The sequence below is a fragment of the Neopsephotus bourkii genome, unplaced genomic scaffold (genome assembly GCF_033783945.1).
Source record: "Neopsephotus bourkii isolate Nb327-2 ecotype Australia unplaced genomic scaffold, CSIRO-AGI_Nbou_v1 NB_479, whole genome shotgun sequence".
NCBI classification, from domain to species: Eukaryota; Metazoa; Chordata; class Aves; order Psittaciformes; family Psittacidae; genus Neopsephotus; species Neopsephotus bourkii.
Genome location: NW_026900980.1, coordinates 1,311,716 through 1,320,321, shown reverse-complemented (window position 1 = coordinate 1,320,321; position 8,606 = coordinate 1,311,716). Strand labels below are relative to the sequence as shown.

The 8,606-nt window shown below is 39.0% G+C and overlaps 2 long non-coding RNA genes across 2 annotated transcripts; both read right to left on the bottom strand.

The window, feature by feature from the left end:
* Positions 1-930: 930 nt before the first annotated feature.
* LOC133210561 (uncharacterized) lies at positions 931-1,386 on the bottom strand. Its single transcript, XR_009724963.1, has 2 exons — positions 1,336-1,386; positions 931-1,089 (listed from the first exon to the last, which is right to left on the bottom strand). It is a non-coding gene; the product is annotated as an uncharacterized LOC133210561 (long non-coding RNA).
* A 178-nt stretch (positions 1,387-1,564) lies between these two features.
* Positions 1,565-6,680, bottom strand: LOC133210560 (uncharacterized). Its single transcript, XR_009724962.1, has 2 exons — positions 6,640-6,680; positions 1,565-2,294 (listed from the first exon to the last, which is right to left on the bottom strand). It is a non-coding gene; the product is annotated as an uncharacterized LOC133210560 (long non-coding RNA).
* Between the last annotated feature and the right edge of the window lie 1,926 nt (positions 6,681-8,606).

Sequence of the window (8,606 nt, the reverse complement as noted above, 5' to 3'; positions counted from 1 at the left end):
ATGTTTTGGGCACACAAAAAAGCACCATAATTCCAATCCCATAGCACTTTACGCAATATTGAGAAGATGAACATCAGAGTGATCTTGCTAGTTAACATTTTAAATTATCTTGGTACATGAAAATTTATTTGTTAATAAGTTTAAGTTGAAAGTTATTAGTCTTATAACTATCAGATCAATTAAGTTCAACATTCTACTTTTTTTGATAAAGATATTTCCCAGCAATAGCTACGGCTCCCTCTTTTATAAACAAATGGGATGCAAAACCATAACAGAAGCATCCTCTGTCTTGCAGTAATGACCACTGAAGGGATTGATAGCAAGTACCATGTGATGGGTCACATTTATTGTTAGGGTAGGTTAAGCATGGTTGTGAAGCTGTCAGAGCTCATTTCGTATGTGTGCTAAGCGTGAATCAATCCCATGAAACAATGGGATTCATGAAAAATACTTTCTAAAAGCTACAAATGTGCTTCCCTTTAGTGGACAAGCATCTAAGATCCTTGCTCTCAAAAGGTACCTTTTCATATGCTAAATTCATGTGTACATATTTTACTTTGAAAAAACTCAAGATGTATGAGTTGAATACTGTCATGTTTTATGGGGGCTCCATCTTGGGCTGAAGAAAGTACTGAAAAAAATAATTATATAGTCCAGATATCAATTTTTGAGTAAATGGTGTATTTATGGATCTGACATTCTTTTCCGCTGGCTTTCAAATGTTCCATTAAACCCCATTGCTTACCCTTGCTTGCTAACTTGTCTTCTCACCATTTTCTGTCCTGTTAAGAAGGTACAAGCTGAGAAGACCTTTCTTCAACAGAGCACCTTCAGCATCAAAAACCTGGAGTGCAATCCCTTCGCCTTTGTGCAAGTGTAAAGAAGGAGGCTTGAATGACATGACACATCAGCTTTCTCTGGGGACTTCACTAAAAACAATGCTCAAAATGTATTTGCAACATTGTTTTACAAGAGAGAAAGGGAGGGAGAGAAAGAGTGTGAGTTTTGGGTGGAAGGGACTGAGGCAGCTTATGGACTGGCTTCAGGCTGGTAGTACAGAAGCATAACCAAAAACAGAAGTCTCAGGATCTGGGGAAACAAAAACGTTCAAAAGCAAAGAAGCTGCTTACCAAACACCCTGAGAGCAGAGAAGGCCTTACATGTATTACCAAGGTGTGTTTTATCATATATCTCTTGGCAACATTGTAATTCATAGTGTGAGTGTAGGAAAGGTATCTCACCCCTGAGTTTTGTTTTCTCAGGAATCACAGAGGATTCTACTGATACCACAGTTATTACCATTCTGGTTCCCAAAATAACTGATGAATCATTTACTGAAGTGTTAAAGCCCCCTTGATGTAAAGAGAGCTACTGATTTTGTCATCAACTTGACTGAAATTTCCTTATGCAGAAGAGATGCAATGCCCCTTCAACAAGACGGAATCAGGTTGCCACCAGTCTCACTGCTCAAGGTAGCAAAGCCTGCTGAAGGCCTACACAGGGAAAGAAAAAGCCTGCCTTTCACAAGAGGTTTACAAAACAAAAACAAACCAACAAACCACACTTGTATTTCACAACAGCATTTAATGAAGGCTACCAAGCTGCCTGGTGCCATCTGGACCCATGAAGCAACTCCACAGATAAATAGTATTGCAGGAAAGGGCGTCATCTCACCTGACAGCAGGATACCATTATTCAATTACCTTTTATTCACAGAAAAATAAATAAATAAAAAAAAAAGTGGTAGTATAGACAAGTTCCCTTCCTCTTGATTTTTAAAATTTAAACTGATGAATGATAAACTTTGTGTCAATACTGGTGTGTAAATGTCAGGTATTTTTTTATTCTTAGAAACAATGACCATTAATGGGGCATGAGAGAACAAGAATAAACCTAAATACTATTAATACTGAGAAAGCTGCAGAATAAAACTTAAAGCTTTGCAAAGTGTTCACAGAATTCAGTTACACAGCTACTGTCGATGTCCTGAAGGAATTACAGTTAGTCTTGCCCAAAATGTGAATGTTCCTAAAAAATCTCATGTCAATCAGGTGGGATGGAGGGAATTCAAGATATCCTTGATATTTCTTTCTCTTTAGGGTTTCTTCCAGTGTTTTTACTCTTCCAAAATTTAAAAGAGGATGACAGCTTTATTGTGATTCCTTAGAACCGAAAGCATTGTTATGTATCCATCTATGACGTAAGGTGTAGAGAGGAGTTAATATCTCCTATTAGGCCAGGTGGCAGAACTCAAAAATCAAGGGATCTTCTGCAGTCTTAATCCCCTTTCAGACCTGCAATAGACCAGGAAATGCCAGGATAAATACAGGCTGAGAAATATAAATCACCAGTTAGACAATTGAAGGAAAGCATAGCTGCTACCTATGGCGAAAGAGGGATGTTAGCAGGGGGAGAACTAACACAGTCTTCTACCTGTATGGAGTAGTGGGAGAGGAAAAGAACATATAAATAATTGTTGTTCAACGAGGAGTTAAATACATGTGAAAGATAGGAAAAAATGATAATGTGCTACAAAGTCAGTATCTCTACCAATTCCTTGAACACGACAGACAGCAGCTTAATGTATTGTAGTTCCAAAGCTTGTCTTTCAAGGAGATTTTTGTAAACCTCCCCATCAGCCCCTCTCAATGATCAGAACTGATAGGCAAAAGGTAAAGCACCTATTTTTTGAAAAACATTCTCCCACTGGCTGCTGGATGTTCTTTTCCATGGTTTTCTGTGAGTTTCTGAGTGAGTTCATGCTCTTTGGTGTACAGCAATTGCTTGGTGTCCAGGACAATGTTCTGTAAGGATATTTAGGGCACTAGACAAAGTACATAAACCTCAGGAAATGCATGTGTTTCAGCTGTAGGCTTGCCATCAAAGACATTTAATGTGTGCCATATTTCCATTTGTTACTGGCACAGAGCCACAAATCTCCTCTCCTTTGCAGCACTCAGGTATGGTAAATGCACAGCCATGTTTCCACCACTCTTTACTGCAGTCTGACAAAGGAAGGAAGCCAATACGCACAGCGGGATGCTAATAATCAAATCAAAACTCCCAGATGTCTGTCAGCAAAATCCAACAATGTCCATACTTCTTTTTAAGGAGGATTAATGAGGCAGTTTTGCCAGCCAGCAGCAGAAAGCTCCCAGACATGTGCCAAACCTAATGTCTTTAAAATGTGCTCCACTAGGTCATCAGACCCATCTGTCCATGGGGATGAGAGAAGGTGTGATCTACACGGATCTATAGCCTAAGTCTAAATGTCTTGAATCACATTTGAAGTACTACAGAAGAAAGATCACTTCTATCATGATGGCTGTGTAGGTGCCTTCAGGCAATAGTCCCTAAACAATATTCCTTTCTTCATACTTCTGATGATTTAGAAACCTAGTCTTGCGTCTGTAGCTTTTTCTTATTTAGGCCAATATTAAAAATCAGCTGGGGTTTAGAAATATATTAGTAGTTACATTTACTCAGCAAAATTAATCAGTGTTCTAAAAAGGCAAAAACAAGCTAGAACCACCTGAGCTAACCTGGCAACTGGTTGATGTATCTTTCTTTCTTCTGTCTCTACAACTTTTGCTTAAGGAGCTCTCTTGTCTAGATTCCTTCCCTGATGTTCTGGGATGAACACTGTAAGATTTTTTTTAGCTTTTTTTGTTGCTGTTGTTTCGTCAGCTGTCCCATTCACTTTACAGTCTTGCACCATGTAGACAACTTCAAAACCACTGTAGATACAGTCCTGTCATAGTTCATACTTTGATTCAGAGGGATAATGTACTGATAGCATGCTGCAGTGCAATGTCAAAATACCACCCCCGGATAACTGACAGATCTCTTTTCCTTATCAGACAAGGATGCCTATTTCAGATACAAATTCCTTTGCTGCTAACATTTAACTTTGGAGAAATTAACTCAACCCAAATCAGCAAACCAGCAAATGTGCTGAATATATATAGGAAAATACAGGACAGGGAGGGATCAACAGGTTCAACAAGCACAGTTGCCAAAACATAAATTGCAGTGTAATAGATGTCTATTCCAGGAACATCTGCAGAACACCCACTCCACATGACCCTGATAAGGAAAGCATGTCCCATTGAATTTTCAGGGGATTTTGGCTGCAATATCTCTGCTGAAAACAGCTTTCAGTATGACAAAAGCAATATTGCTGACAAATATGTATGTTATAGTCTTAAAAATAAATAAATTTATTACTCAGATTTTTTCATTCTCCTTATTCACCTTGTGAGTCTTTCAAACAGCAGTTCTATCTGCACTGTAATTCCCTTATACCAACTATGATACTGAAAGAAGATTCCATAGTATTTTGAGACTTCTTTATTGCAACGTTGCTGGATCCATCCTCAGCAGTTTCTTCTACGTTACACAGTTTCACAGAAGCTGCAGGTCTCCATAAGTCTCACTGTAATAACAGGTTGCAGGTAATTGTTGGTTTCTTGGAATGCATTTGCCTCTACTTCAAGCCATAATTAAAGGAATCATATAACTTTGGAACAGTCTTTGGAAATCTGAAAATAGGATTTTGATTTACAAATGTTAGGGTGGAATAGGAAATGAGTGAGCCAAAATCAGCATGCTACCATGCTCATTTGCAATACTCTGAACAAGGCATGCCCTTTGTTTTGACCACCAAGACTTATCCAAGACATCTTGTGTATATGTTGCGTAGTGTGAACAACAGCAGGTCATCCCCAAAAAGAGCAGAGTACATTTATTATCAAGACAGGAAGATATTGCTTGAAACTAAACAAAAGGCTACCTTCAAAGAGAGAACATTGCCATGGAGGAAACAAATTATTAGAGACAAGGCTTCTTCTCACACCTGCTTATCAGAGTTGCTCACAGACTAGGTGCTAAAGCCCACATTTGAAACCAGGCTCTGTGGTTTTGGGTGGTTTGTTTTAAACAAGCGGGCACCTTCAGGGTTGTGATAAGGTTATGTGAAACGATAAGGTTTCTGTTTCTATGCCTCCTTTATATTAAGTGGCTGATTTTGGGACAGAAGAGTCTCAAACTTTGTTAACAGACCCAGATTATGTTTTGTCAGGTGTACTTATTTGTATCTCCCTGCTCCTGTAGCTTTGCCAGCAATGCTTATTCCAGGATATAGGTCTGGTATGATCAGTAAGGTCAGTCTCAGCAAATACTCTTCATCAGAGAGTGCATTGCCTACACTAATTACACTGAAATAAGTTTGTGTCCCACTAGCCACTCAGTTACCAACATGATCACAGAAATGCACTCCACAGTTTTCTTTAACAGATAAAAGAATGATCTTTATTCTCTTTCTCTAAAGTTCCTAAGATACGCACTGTGAATATTTCCCCTTAATAAGTGCTGGCTTATATTCAATTAAGAGAAAATGCTGGCAACAATCACTTTTACAGTATGGTCTCTACAGATCTGGGAAGCTTCAGTATGAGATTACGTGTCATGACAAGGTAGGCCCAGAAAGACGAACAGTACAAATAGCCTGGATTGTATCCATTTGGACATTTTGGGGGGTTGTTTTTTTTCTTGGGGGGGGGGGGTAGGTGTTAAGTTTTAGTGTCAACATGAAATTTTTTCTGAATTCTCAGGAAAAAGCCAAACAAACATATCCTTCTTAATGAAGAATAAAACAAAGTACTTAACTAGATTCTCTCTTTCATCTTTCACTTCTTTCTCACTGGTTACTCCCCCGTTTCTTCTTTCCTGCTACTCTTTCATTTATACAGTTGGAGAACATTTTACCATTTTTTTAGGGCCTTAAAAAATCATTTTCTAGCTCATTTTCTCTTTCCCCTCCTACTCCACTGCTCTCAGGTCTTTGAGGTCATCTTTGAGGTTCAAATTAGAAGCTCTGTGACATCATAATTTCTGCAGATCTCTCCCTTGCAGTTTTAAACAAAGCTCTCTAACTTAAAGATTCTTTAGAAATCTCTCAGGGAATATTTTTTTTCCAGTATATGGAGCCCAACTATTCATTTTTGTCCATTCCACTTCCCTTCACCTTCTTCACATGACAAATGTTGATTTTGCATGACTTCTCTATAATTAATGTCATTTTAACTATCCACACAGTGCCTTACCAGTACCTAAGAGATACTTCCTCTTGTGCATCAAGCATCTTATTGCATACTGTAAATAATCTCTCCCAACGTCTTTCTGTAAAAACATTTTTGCTGATATTTTTAGGGGGTCATTTGTAATAGAAATATGCACAGAACAAGAACAATTTCTATCACTTTGTCTCAACACCTTGATTTTCTTTCCCCCTTTTTTCCTTATTTTCTGTACCCTGTGACAGGAGGGAAGACTAACAGCTGACCGCCAGCTGGTTCCCCATTCTGCCGTTTCTTTATGAAAAGGGGTGATTTAGCAGAGAAAACCAAGAATTTGGAGTGCTGAATTCCAACACCCAAGTCTTTCTTTTGGCCCTGATTAAGAATTTGGTTCTGTGTATCCCACATCACAGCTAAATGTCCAACTCCACAGAATTAGTGTGAAGTGTACATCTGTTCTTGTAGCATCTTCTTCCCTTCCTTCCCTCTCCCTCTCCCCCTCCCCCCCCCCTCAATTTCCCGGGTTCTTCAGTAACACTGAGAGAGGGAAACAATAACTCACCTTGTCAAACATCCTTGCTTGACAGGCTTGAAGACTGAAACCCCCTGATTCCTCAGGACTGGAAAAGCAGTCCTTACACCCTGCCTGCCTCATTCCTGACAGGAAAATCTCACCTCTGGAAAAGACTGGGTAACCCGGGGCAATTAATTTCTGAAAAGGTGGTAGGACTGATGATTCTGTTGGCAGATGGCCACTGTTACTTGTGGTTTTCATGTCTGTCCCCGAGGAGCTGGATAATTCTGCTCAAATGTAGGAGTAATCATGTGTGGATAATCATTTGCTTATATGATAACCGATACCTGATTATAAAGGTCAATGTGATACCATGAAGCTGTTTGCAAGATGTTTTTATTTACTCAGAACATATTTGATTTCCTTTGGGAAAGGTCAAACCATGAAGAATAGCGGAATAAATGAGCATTATGCTAATAAGCTTCCTTGGGCCACCATTAATATTAATTACATGTTTGCTCTGTCTTCTTTGGGTATGCTGACAGAAATACATGAATTTCACAGGGAATTTCACTTCAGTAGTTAACAACAGAGATGTCATGTGAGAAGAAGGACTGGAAATAAAAGAAGTCACTGTATTATGATACTCCATGAGTCTGAATAGGAAGAATTCTTCCTGTTCGTAGTTCTTCAATGGTTTCTGCAGTCTGCTATTGGGGAATGCAGAAATTAATCATGCCTTGCACCTTCACAAAGCCTGTGGGCTCCACCATTCATGATCACACTTTCAGTCATACAGATTTCTTCTTGCATCCTTATTTTGCTGCAAATCTGACTACAGCTCATTTGTCTGAAATAGAGACTGAACACCCAAAATGCTGCCCCTGTTCATAGACTAACCTCATCTCTGCCTGAAGGGTTAATGTTTCATGTTCTACTCATGTAAATAGCTTTACTGATTTCACTGGAGTTACTCATGGGAGAGAGGACTCCAATACTCTGCCATGTAAAAAGACATCTGGAGTCAGTCCCATGTGGTCAGTGTTACTCAAATTTCCTCCCCTTGTTTTCAGGCTCTCACACTGTCATACCTTTCACGTCTCCCATTTGGATTCTTTCACTTGTTTTGTGCTCTTTATTAGCAAATTAAGAAAATCATAGAGGAAACAATCTCTTACAAACCTTTTTCTCAGTGCTATTGCAGTCTGTGTTGATTTTCATACTGCATCTGCACCTGGCCTCAAGAAAAATCTCTTCAGTCACAGATGGTCAACATTTAATGGTGTTCACAGCAGGAAGCAATAGCTTGAGAGATGACCCATTGGTCCCATCACTGTTTCTGGATAAAATTGAGAACTGCTGAAAGAAAATATTAGGGGACAAAAATGAAACAATATCATAAGCAGTTCCAAAGTTCAAGTGAGAAAAGAAGTTGGGGATTCTTAAATGGAGAGCATTGATTGTATATATTTAGACTAAATGTATATATATATATGGAGATCCCAAGGCCAAATAAAAACATAGGCTAATTCCTGTTAGCTACGCTTTAGTAATTCATGTTACGGCAGCAGGAGGTAGAAAACCTATTTGTTTCTCAAACAGAAATGCCAGGCAAAATCCCTGTATATGATTTTCCCATAATCCTTGAGGAGACACAGGCTGAGAAGTCAGTTCAAGAAGCCATGGAAAATGGTCACCTGTGCTCAGGCAGGCAACCCTCACAGCTCATCCCCACGTACTCTATGGGTTTCTGCAGGCACAGGCCATAGGCTCCATTCCTTCTTCACTCTCTAGGGCACCTGCCAATGAAATGGCAGAAATGGGATGTTTGCATATGACCTCTTATTTCTTTATGATGCTATATAGTAGAGTAAACTGAATTATTCCATAATAAAATTATGCTGGTTGATACATTTCAGTTGCAGAGTTAGACCTGTATTTATTTGCTCATGATTAAAATTCTGCAATCATTTCAAGCAGCAGATGTTTTAGAGGCATAGAACTGTCATAGCTGT